A 12,379-nucleotide genomic window follows, 5' to 3' on the forward strand; every position below is an offset into this window, starting at 1 on the left:
ACTGCTCAAAACCCAGGATAARGGGTCTTAACTGAGTAAATCCTGAGTTAGAAAAGTTCAGTATGCTGAGACCTGGCCAGTGGCCAGGCTTGTTCTGTTTGCAAACAACTCACTGAGAGATGAAAAGGACACAGTGACATGTTTCTGAGAACTCAGATTAGAGGCAAGGAGCACTAAACCAACCTTTAGTGCTTGGAAGAGAAGGTGTGCCTTAAAGACAAGTTGCCAGGTTTTATCTGTGCCACTCCTTCTTGTCTCCTGCTAGGGGAAGTCCCTCAGGGCCACACTGTATGACAGCACCACGGTGACCATGAGGTTATCATAAGTTTTCAGGAGTGTTTTTCTCTTCAGGTCCAGCTACAAGGCAGGGTGAGGGCTGGCAAGAGATCACAGCATGCAGAGAACTCTTACCTCGTGGGGAAAGGAGCCCAGTGCATGTTTGACAGCCTTCTGAAGATACCTTTCTAAATGGAGACAGAAAGCACTTTGCACTGTTTCCCCAGGACAGGGATCAGCATTTCTCAGTGTTGAAAGTTTTGTATTGCTCACTGCTTTGGTTACAACTCTCCACATTTTACCTCATCTGAACCCGAAATCATCTCCCATCTTCATTTGCCCATTCAGTTACAAATATTGAACACAGTATTTTTGTTAATTTGAAGAAAACCCTCTGCTTACTGACCATTATTTATCAATGGTAAATTATCTGCAGATGCCCAATGTGTGATTATGAAAGATAAAACAGTGTGGGGACAGCTTTCAGTGCTGATGATACACACACTCACAGGTTTATTACTACTCTRCTTAAAAATTCTCTGGAAATATCTTGGAAGTTTTGGAAAATAGAAAAGCTCCCTAAGAATCTTTCTTGATGATACCATTCCCTAAATTTAAAGGTTTCTTTGATTTATAAATTCCCAATAATCTTAAATAAAGTCAAGATCTTTCTCAAAATCCAAGCCRCGCCCCTGAAAGCTGCATAGCATTGTAAAAAAAAACAAACCCAAACAACTCCATTAATAGAATAAAAAGTAAGCAAGCAAACAACTTTCCTGTCTCTTGGATGAAGGACAGGAATTTCTCCCTAACTGGTTTGAGCCTTATCTTTTCTGACAGCCACTGAGGACAGGAAGCACAGTCAGTGCTGCTTTGTGCTGAGTTGAGCAGCAGGTGAGTGTTGGCCAACCTTTCACTGGTTTCTTTGACATTTTGGCCAAGTGGATTTTATGAAAGTCTTTCAAAATAATACATATTGGGTGAAAGACTGAGTCTACAACTGCTGAAAAAGAGGGAAAACTGCACTTTCTCAACAGTGACTGAGCTCCTAGGAAGATAAGCCATGCTGACTCAAAAAGGGTTGTTTGCAGCTTTTCAAGTTATTTTGTTTTCCTTCGGGTTTGTTTTTTTTTGCCTCCCTCCTCCCTAATCTTCCTTATGCAGCCTTTGAAAAGGCTRTGATAGAATGATGCCACTCTGGTAACAACTACAGAGTGTAAACAGATGTAGTGAGATCTTTCATCTCAAAGCTGTTTCCAAGAAACTGAGGTACACATTGATTAAGAACATAAATTGTGCACTCTGGTTTGAACACTGGCTGTGCAGCCGGGAAGGCAAAGGAAACACTTTATCTTTATATACTGAAGATTGATTTTGTTCACTCGCACTGAAAAATACTTTACTCTAAAGGATGCCTTGCCAGTAGCAGTTGGAGACTTAGGTTTTTAGTCCCTTTAGATCAGGAACTGGCTTATTCCTAAAGACAGAGATTTGGAAGAGACCAAAATGAAAGGACTCAGGTGTGTATTTCCAGAAGCAGCTCCACATGTTGGAGAGATGCTCACTAGAGTTTAAGTCCTTTTTTCTTTTTAGCAATAATTGACCTCAATTAACTGCAAGAGTTTTCCAACTTGGTAAAACCCAGCAAGACTGTGGTGGAATTACTAATACAGGAAGGCAAATATTGTATTAGGATATGAAATACAGTGAGCATCATGCACATAATCTGAAAAYCACAGCTCAGTGCTGACTTCTAATGAGATTTTGCAATTGTGCCACAAGAGGCTTCCCCAACAAGGGAGTAAAAATCTGAGYTGTTGATCATTTACTCATGCACACTACAACTGTTAGAGACAGCTTCTTCAGAATCTAATATTGTAATATCTATTTTGACAGCYGTAATCTTGGGTAAACAACACTGAACATAATGTGATTAGTAGTTATAATTTTCATTTGATGTAAATGTAATAACCCTAATTYAAATCTAAACCAGAAAATGAGGAACTGTGAAATTGTTACCCAGACAGCCCTGGAAATAAAGAGACAACCCATCTCCATCGTGGAAACTGTCAAGGGATCTTGAGACTGAATCAGTTGAACCTCAAGAAATACCACTATAAAGCCAATATAAGCAACTAGTATAAATTTAACTGTAAATTACAAAGGGTGCATTTGTTAACAGAATAGTGATTCATTTTTTTTTTTTTTATACTGCATTAGTTAGGATTGGAAGGACTGACTCCCGAGTAACAAATATGCTACTATTGCCAAGTAGCACTCCTGGAAATCAGAAACGACAAGCAACTGATACGTTATTGACAGTTGGTCTAATCAAAGAAATTTTCTTGTCCTTTTCTTTCAATTTTTATTTTTGACCTTTTTTCATATGTTGCTTTAAACAACCTACCTAAGGCTTCTTCATCATGTTTTAGGAAACCATTCTAGTTTGATAGGTAATAATAACAAATTTACCTGCAGGCTAAATTTTTTTTGCAAATTTTTTGCAATATTTCAGAATATCACCCCTCTTTGAGAGCCAAGCCTTTCAGACACAGTTATGGCCAGATTATATTACCTAGTTCCATAAAGAATTTTTTTTTTTGTGCAAAAGCAATCTCCCCACATTTCAGACATTCCTGACAGTCCCTCAAAACTTCTTACCCTTCCTGCAATTACAAATTTGCCAGAGSCAGTTCTTTGTAAGTCAGAGATCAGAGCCCAGTCTTGGTGCAGCTGTACACAAACCAGGCCTGGCTCAACTCTGCTTAATCACAGAAAGCACACGGCTGAGGAAGACAAAAATCTTTCAGAGATTTTCTTTGTTATTATTTTTTTTCAAAGTGAATAACATATTTTTCCTCCCCAGCTTTCCTCACAATTTGAAATTAAACAGCAAATTTTATTCTCTGAAAGATGTAGTTGCTATTGAGAAGTGAAATAAAGTAAGCCCCAAAACCAAAGGGCATGTACTGGCAAAGAAGATTAAAGGATGTGCAAAGGCTTTCCAGTGGTCTTCTGTGATTCATTATGCATGTAATATGAGATTGCAGATGGAAATTCAACCCTCAGCTTCAGGGGTCCTGTGAGAGCATCAGCAAAACACACCTCATCCATGTTCTGAATATGCACTGTGAAAAAAGTGACATTAATGGCTGTGACAAATTGTTATCTAAGGAGATTGTCAAAAACCCTGACTCGGGACCAAAGCCCTACACAACCCTGCAATGTACTCTGTACACATAGGACAAATTAATCTTTATTTAATAAAGTCAGGCAGACAACTCCACAAACACCTCATTCCTGTGTGTCAGTCACTGACCTTTGCAGCAAGCCACAAGCATTGTTAATTAAAAGGAAAAGAGCAGCATAAACATTTAGGCAGAATTCCACTGAGCAGCTCAGGTAGCAGATGTGATGTTCCAGCTCCTGCCACCATTCCCAGAGCAGCCATCAGAGATCTCTTGCTAACAGCAGTGTGCATGTACCTACAACTCCTGCAGTGTGCATTATGTCCAGCTCCTTCTCTGGCTTGTAGGGGCTCAGTGAGCTGTGTTTTGGGAATCYCATTCCTTGTGACTGGGGACCTGCTGGAGTAGGATATGTGGAAACCACAGCCAGAGAAGATTGGAGCATCCCAGGTCTTACATTGGGGTGGAGTTGATGTGTAGGAAAGGCATGAATTCAGCCAAACCCTTCTGATTCCCAGGTCAGATCCATCCACCTTCCACGGCTTCTTCCCTTCCATCTCTTTTCTCATCGTGCACCCCTTGTGTTTCTGCCCCTCCACARACAGTTGTGTGGTGTTTAAAGGGCTCATGTTGAGCGTGTGGGCAGCTGCACATCCCTCATGACTGCAGTGTGAGGAGGGAGATCCACACATGCAGACCCTCCAAATATGCCCTTTGTCTCATCCTGCAAAAACTACCTTAAAAGTCGGGCATGAGATGTTGCATCCCATAAAAATGCAAGAGGCTGCATTTCCAAGAGATGCTGTGTAGCTAATAGGTTTTGATATGTATTTAACATTTATTCATTCATAAAAATCTTTTCTGTTGACTCCTGTCAAATGCCAATTGTCAGAAAGGCTCTCGCCAGAAGAGATTCTGCACCTCGGTATTCCATTAGGCTGTTGCRTTTCTATTAAAACCAAGTTGTGTCTATAGGGCACTAAGGCAACTCATTCATGAACTTCTTAAGGAACAAATCCTCTGTTTGAATAATTGCAAATGAAAAGTTAAATCCTGAAATTCAATTGCAATCTGAGTTTTCACTGMAGGCCACAATGTCCTTATAACCTAAACATTAGAAAAAATGAAAATCTGTAATCTCCATGGAAAAAGAAAACTCCAGATTCAGCACAAGTGCTTTTTCTCTTAATATTAAGCACATCTTATTGGGATTTGTAATCCCCCATAGCAACCCTATGCTAACTATTTTGACAGAATGAATAGCATTTTCAAGCCATATAATTCTGACATCAAAACAAAACTATTCAACAACTGCAACAAATAAAAAGAGGATGAAAAGCCACTATTTGATCCCACAGTGAAGAATGGTCCCCTCACAGCCTCTGTGTGGTAAACAATTAKAAGTGAACAAATTCAGATTTAACTCTCACTTGTCTGCCTTTAAACACATRCAATTTGAAAATGTTTCAGGCTGAACAGCTGATGGACAGAAATTTAAAGAATGTTTTCATTTACCCACAACAATGTCCTCAAACTACACATTTCCCCCAAAGTGAGGTAAGGAAATGAATAAATATTAAAGCAAGGGAATAAAAGCTATTTTGTAGCAGGGGAGGAAAAGTGTTTTGGACGGAGTAACGCAAAAGAATTTAAAAATTCTGTGTTGTAGAAAATAGAAAAAGTAACTGCACAGCAGCAGCACCCCACATCATTGTGATTTCTCCTTTTTCTTGTTTTTTAAAACCCCAAGCAGATAGATCAGATGGAAACAAGGAGTTCTGGGAAGAGAGGTGAACATGGATAGATTTCCCAAATGATTGACTTTTGATTTAAACTGTTGGAGTCTAATATGAAGATGTTTTGTTGTTGGGACTGGAATCCAATTCTTTCATAGAAGGACTCCAAAATAAGTGAAGATAATTGTAAGTACTGGTTGTTTTTTGTTTGTTTTTTTTTTGTTTGTTTGTTTTGTTTTTTTGTTTGTTTGGTTGGTTTTTTTTTTATTTTATTTGTGATCCCCAAACCAGTCTAATAGAAAGGGGCAGAGAATATTCTAAACTAATGAAGTGAAAGTATAAAAGACCTGTGATACAAGAGATCTTAACTGCTTATGCTTTTAAAATTTCACTGATTTTTGGGGTTGTGTTACTAGCTGGAACTTCGGGTTTGCAATTTGGTACAAGATAAGGATAAAAAAAACAGGTCTTAAGGCTCATGCAGACAAAATTCTTCTAAATCCTGGAACCTTTAAAACTAAGACACACAGGAATGAGGGCTTTGAGTGACCTTTCAATCACTGCTTTTCATATCTAAAGAACACCATTAAAAGTTTTGGGTGTGAGGGGAAAACTGGATTGTCAACAAATAAAAAGAATGCTTAAGGAARTCAGGTTGGAGAGAGACCCACTATGCATGTTTTTCACCAAAAGCAGTGTTCAAATTATTTGTTTAATGTGGAAAATCATGTCAGAATTCCGACTTTCTTCATCGGAGGGAACAGAGCAGTAACGCTACACAGGACAGGGCACAGGATAAGGCGCATCTTCCTCTTTGCCACCAGGAATGAATGTCTGGGGTACACAGATCTCTTTTGGGGGGCAGTAACTTCACCTATTTGAAACAATATCAGCTTTGAAAGAGCTAAAAAGGCAGTTCCTGGGGGACCCACTCTCTGCTCAGCTCTTCTCCACTGAGGCAGACTCGGTGTTGTGCAATTCCTGCATGCACACAATTTCAACTGACCTGCTTTCAAGGGTTACCAAACAATTTCCAAATTAGCTATCTGCATAAATACATAAATCTCTCTCTGCTTTTTTTACTTAAGGAAAAAAACAAAACAAAACAAAAAACCCTAGTAATATTGGAAAATAGTGAAACAAATACWGGAATTATTTCTGCTCAACAAATAACTTCCAGCATTTCAAGTTTTTTTGGCTGTGGTGATTTGTTTCATGCTTATGTTGCCATCTTTAAATTTTTATGGGTTTTTGCAACAGGGGAAGTATAATCCAGTCATGTAAAAACCCAAACAGAAGTGAAACCCTGTACATCTAGTTTATGTCCTGTGGTTTAAATATTCATACACCAGCAAAAGGCTAAATGACCAAAATAAATCCCCATAATTGCAAAATTTAGCTCTATTTCACATTCAGAATTTAGGTGCAGAAATATTTGTAGCAGAAATACCRAGATTTGTCTGAATGTGTYGGCCTGTGTGARGGCACTAKAAGGAAATGAAGGGTTRAAACAACAGGATACAGCACTCGATAACCAGGTACACAGACACACACACAGAGCAGTCAGACGTGCAAACACAGAGAAAACTGTTGCTGTTGGCATGTAGGTTTTCTCATCCAGATGTAAACAGGACAATGGCAGCAAAGCCACATCACAGGCACCATTCCCACCCCTCTCACACAACCAGGAATCAAGCTACAGCCAGAAAGACAACCAAAATGAGGAAATAAAGGCAATGGGTAGCCTAAGTGCCTAAGATTATTGGAAGACAAGATAAGCAAGGTTCAGAGGTAAAAGCTCATCCCATAGTAATTGTTAAGTTCTCAGACATGATCAAGTCTATCCAGAAATGAGTTCTTCTTTCCCAAGAGACCTGATGAGGACTTGGAAACTGAAATCCTAGTTCTTGGTGTTGCTCAGTTTTGATTTTGGGCAGCTTGTGATCATCTGGGTGTGAATAAGTGCAGCCCATGAGACAGAGTGAGACTGATGACAGTTGTTATTTAAGGTCTCTCTTTCCCTTTCTGAACAGTCTTGAACAGACTTCTCTTCCATTAATTTACTACAGGATTTCAGGCACTAGAGGATTGCTCCATCCGAAAGGAAATAAGTGACTAGCTTCCTTACACCAAGGAAACCTCGAAAAAGARCCCCCAAACAAGATCCATTTGTCTGATGGCAGCTGAATGCACAACAGTCCAGTGATACACAGCAAGGAGCCTCTGCTGCTGGAGACATTTGTGCTAATTACTTTCCCCTTTTCTTATCTGCAGTGGAAGTGAAAAAAAAAGTGGAATTGATCTCTTAAGTGCTGTGCCCAAAGAACAACCTTTGAGGAGAAACTGTTTTAATTAAAACAAGATGAGCAGCAGCACTTCTTCAGGACAAAACTGCACAGCCACCAAASAGAGCAGTGGCTTCAGGACTGCAGAGGTCACAGTAATTAAGAACAGAGATGAGCAGCTCTGGTGGGAAGAGTGAGCAAGGCTTAAGTCACATTGTCACCTACCAAACGACGTCAGTGAGRCCCACAGACAGTTTGGTTTGGACAAATGAGGTTGATCAGAACCTGAGGAAGCAGTTTGGGAGAATTCACCTGGCAGATGTTACATGAACAAGTTTACTCATGGATAAGGTGCAGAAGGAAGAGAGAAAGTGACCAAGGAATTAAATTCTCCAAGACTTGGAGAACAGCTGGAGGGGACACAATTAAGATCATTCAGAGGACAAGATGTGAAGCTGAGAAGAGCCAAACCAGAACTACAAACTTGTAGCTCTCAGGGGAGCAAGCAATTGCCAGAYTGTACGGATGATGCCAAGGAATTAGCTGGGTAAATGAAGGGAGAAAGTGCAGGATCAGAGATGTGCTCATGAAGATCTTCCCAAGGGCTGAGCAGGAGCCATCCTGAAGCTTCAGCAACATCTGGCAGCTGGGAAGAAGGCAAGGGGATTAGCTATTGCCCAGGCAGCATTTGCACAACATACCCTCAGAAAAGGTCAAYATTTGAAGCTGTCTGTTACCAAGTAGCTTTCTGTTGAAGTTATTCCAGGTGTACAGATGCCTGAAGGCATTGTCCATCAGGGGATTGAGATGGGAGAGAGGCATCCAAAATGAGAAAGCTCATTTAGAGAGAAACACCACTTGACAGCTCAAGAGAGCAATGCACTTCAAGAATAATCTCTCTGTGCATATTTGCTGCAGTTCTCTTTTCTGCTTAAATGCAAAACCTGTTAGGTTGCTCCTATTTTTAAATACAATACCCAGAACATCATATATTCATTGGAGAAACATGCATGAATGTGGAAACCTCAGTAAGAGTAAGAGCACTTATGGCATTAGATTTAAAGTCAACTGCATGTTTAAATTTTCAAACATATGTCATATAAAATAAGGAAAAGGACAAACATATTTCAAATACTTACTCCCTTTGACATTTCCAGTTGTGTCCTTTATGGGCTTTTAGAAGTGTAGGACTTTTATATCTCAAGTATATTCCAAGCAGAGATRTAAATATGCAGGGGAAACAAAGGATATTAAATCATTGTAGGTTAAATTATTAAATCATCACAGTGACAAGACCCAGAAACAAGACTTGGCTCTGCCATCAYTCAGAATTAGAACTGATCACTTGCATCAGCAAAAAGATGTATGAAGGCCAAATGGGCACAGTACAAATGTCACCCAAAAGACACATGGRGCAGCACTTTATATACAGCTCTGCAAGCATAATAGAAGCATTCAGATCTAGTTATAAGTAATATGTTTCTCCATGTGAAAATTCAAAGTCTTATTCTTTGTAAGAAACAGAGAAAATATCCTTTCTCTTGGAACACTGCTGGAAAGCCCAAACACCTGCAGAATGCAAATGAGCATCACCTGCTGCAGCCTCAACTGGCTGAAAAAAAATCTGCTTGTATCTAGATAGTATAAATACAAATAGTTGTATGTTAAATTGCTAAAGTGAAAAATCACTTTTGCATATAAAAAAAGCCAGGTTCAGGTCACCAGCTGTAAATGCAAGATCCCTGCAGAAAGATTTGTTCTGTGGGGCCGTGGATAAATGCCACTGCCTCAGAACTACAGCAGCTCCAAAGAAAGATGCGGTGCTATTCCCACCAGATGCTCTTGCAACCTGAGGACAGTTTGGGATAAACATCTTCCATTTGGGGATTACACCTTCTGCCCTCTTCGATGGATGATGAGACCRTCTGGGTCATTTTCTGTGCACCACACCTTTCATTTTAATGGAAATCAGAATGCCCAAGCATTTCAGCTGTGTTATTTTTTCAAATGCATTAGTGACATTTACTGATTGGAGTAGTTCTTGGTTAGTGGTTAAAAGCTTTTGTTCAGTGCGCTCTAATACATTCTGCTTCACTCMTTTTTCTTTATTTGCTTTATCAAATAAATACGTCCATCCTTAGATTCTGATGTTAAAAACTCTCATGCATCACTAGGCAAATGGAGAAAAAGAGATCAGAAGCAATTGCAGCTTCACTGTTTTATGAACTCACAATTATAGAGGTTAAAGCATCACACAAGATGCCCACAGAACCCCAGCAGTTTTTCTTCCTTTATTTCTCTCCCCCCATCTTTTCTCCTCCCTGATAAATGAGCAGTGAAAGAAGTGACATGTTTATTTCCTAGCTCTGCTGCAAGCCAAGTAGGAGGCAAGCAGGAGAGAAAACACTAAGCACGAGATCTGGGAGTTGTTTTTGTCCAGAAATGTTGATATAACATGGCTGATTTATTTTATAAGTCTTAAAATTCTTCCAAACAAAATATTTTGAAATAACCAACAGAAGGTCCCTGGCATTTCTCATTAGATTAAAGTGTCAGTGGCAAACTGCAGACGCTGCTCTCACAGTGCCTCAAACACACTTACCAATTGCCATTCAGCTTGTGCAAAGAACAGTCAGAGCACAGCCAGGATCAACACTGGGAAATACAGAAAAAACACACTAGGATGGGCTATTTTCTCTCAGCTCAGATAAATTAACCATCTTTCATGCTCACAGATTGCAAACACCCGATGTAGCAATAATGCTCCCTCATACACTGATAGAAGKTATTAAAAGTCAGTGTGGGGTGGGGGCTGTTTGGAGGGAAAAAAAAACCAAAAAGCAAGTTAATAATTAATTAACAGTTAATACCTTGTCTGACAACACAAATTAAGCCCTTTTTCAGGCTATCATTCTTGTCTGAGGAATTTTTTTTCCATCTTGAACATCTGGGCATGGTTGTTCATTAATGGGCTTTAGCAGTGTTTGCTTTATGTTCCCCCCATCCAACACAGGCACCCCAAGGTGCAGCTCCTAAGAAAAACACACCTATTCTGTTTTCACTGGGCTGTCAGAGCAAATTTCCCCTGCAGACCTGCTGATCAGGAAAAGAGCTAAATCCTTGGACATTGCAGCATTCAGGTGAGGTGATGAACCCCTTTCCCACTCCTCTCTAACCTCTTAACCCTCCCAGGCCATGGCCCCTCTGCCCCAGCCTTTCTTTCCTTCACAATTCATGCTCCTTCTCCAACSCTTCTCCATTCCAAGAGAGTCCCTCTCTTTCTCTCCCTCTGTCAATAATCAGCACTTTTCTCTTCCCCATTGCCATGTCTTTACCTTTCACAGCTGTGAGTCTTCTCCCTCAGCATCACAGGGGCTGTACCTGCCCTTGCAGACACCTTCTTGTCTAGAACCCTTACCATGGGAGCAAGGTGCAGGATTGAATTTCATGTGACTGAAAGTCTCCTGTGCTGCCAAAGCCTTTTTTGGGCCTTTCTGTATCTCCATTTTGCTCCAAGGCTCAGATGTTGGTGTGGTAAAGGTCTCTTGGTGCCACRTTTGGGCAAAAAGCATGGAAAAGGAAGAATGGAAAATTTTTGGAAATTTTTTTAAAAGGAAAATGCACAAATTAAAATAGGAGTGCTATGATATTTTTTTTAATGACCACATAACTTCTCCCTGATATTTCATGATGCACACTCAGAGCAAAGTCCATCAGTATTCCCTTGTCATAATAAAATATCTGTGCTGTRGCTGACAGGGATGTTTACCCTTCTACAGCAGTGGAGACAAGCCTGTGCCAGTGCAGCTGCTGCRATTGCTTTCTTTAGATCAGCAGCTTACAACAAAAACCCCAATTRAAGCAAACCTGTGGAAGGTGCCAGGCTGCAGGCTCTGCAGAGCATTGCTCTGTGTCTGGTGACAAAATCTGAACTCAGGTGGCTGCAGCAGCACAAGCTCTCTCATGCTGTCTTGAGCAGACATCCTTCCTCCTACACCCAGGGGAAATAACAGGAGCTCAGCTGGGACTGTCTCTCCATCCTCTCACACAAATGGAGCTCTGTGGCACAAGTGAAGATCGAGGTTTGGGGTTTAGGACTCACAGTCCTCCTCCCAGCCTGTGATGATAAATGTCAACTCAGCCACAGTTCATGTTTGCACCGAACGTGGCTCAAAGTAGGCATTTGTACAAGGAGAAAGAGAACAGTTTTACCTTGGATAAACACTGATCTTTTTTTTTTTCTCTCTGCTCATTTTTTTTTAATGGAATTATACCTTTCCTTGGTGAGATCAGCCACAGAGAAGCTGGAGAGGAAAACAAGAGCTGCAGGAGAGGGAGCCAATCTCTCTATATGTAAATGKTTGTCAATGCCATCTGTTAATAATTTAAATAATTGCAAGGATACCTGTAGCTCATCCTCCAACAGCCACTTCTCTTTCACCTTCACTGTAAGTCAAATAGCAGGCAAATGTACATCGTTTGTTTGAATCTCCTGTGACTGGTTCCATACCATACTGGTATGCTTATTGGCTGAATATCACATAGTAGAAGAGGAGGCATTTTAATTTTTTTTTTTTTTTTTTTGGGTTGCAATGGAGTGGAGCTGGAATCTGACATTCATGCAGAAATTGAAAGGAGCTCCTGTTCAAACATTTTGTGACCAGAAGCCTCCATGCTGAGGCCAGTAGCCCCTTTGGCTGGACTACAGCAGCAATAAAGCAGCGAGGTGTTTGTGTGTGAGGTCAGCAAGCCATGAGCCAGACTGGGCGGCAGAGGCAGGATAGCTAAGGATCTTGAAGCTGGGAATGAACTCATTTARGTCAGTGATTCAGAAGGGACAGTGACTAACTTAGAGCAAAAGGGTGAAAATGAGCTTAGCAGTTCTCTTGGCCAC

Source organism: Malurus melanocephalus, unplaced genomic scaffold, assembly GCF_030028575.1.
Source record: "Malurus melanocephalus ecotype Western Australia unplaced genomic scaffold, MMel_1.1 scaffold_100, whole genome shotgun sequence".
Classification (NCBI taxonomy): Eukaryota; Metazoa; Chordata; class Aves; order Passeriformes; family Maluridae; genus Malurus; species Malurus melanocephalus.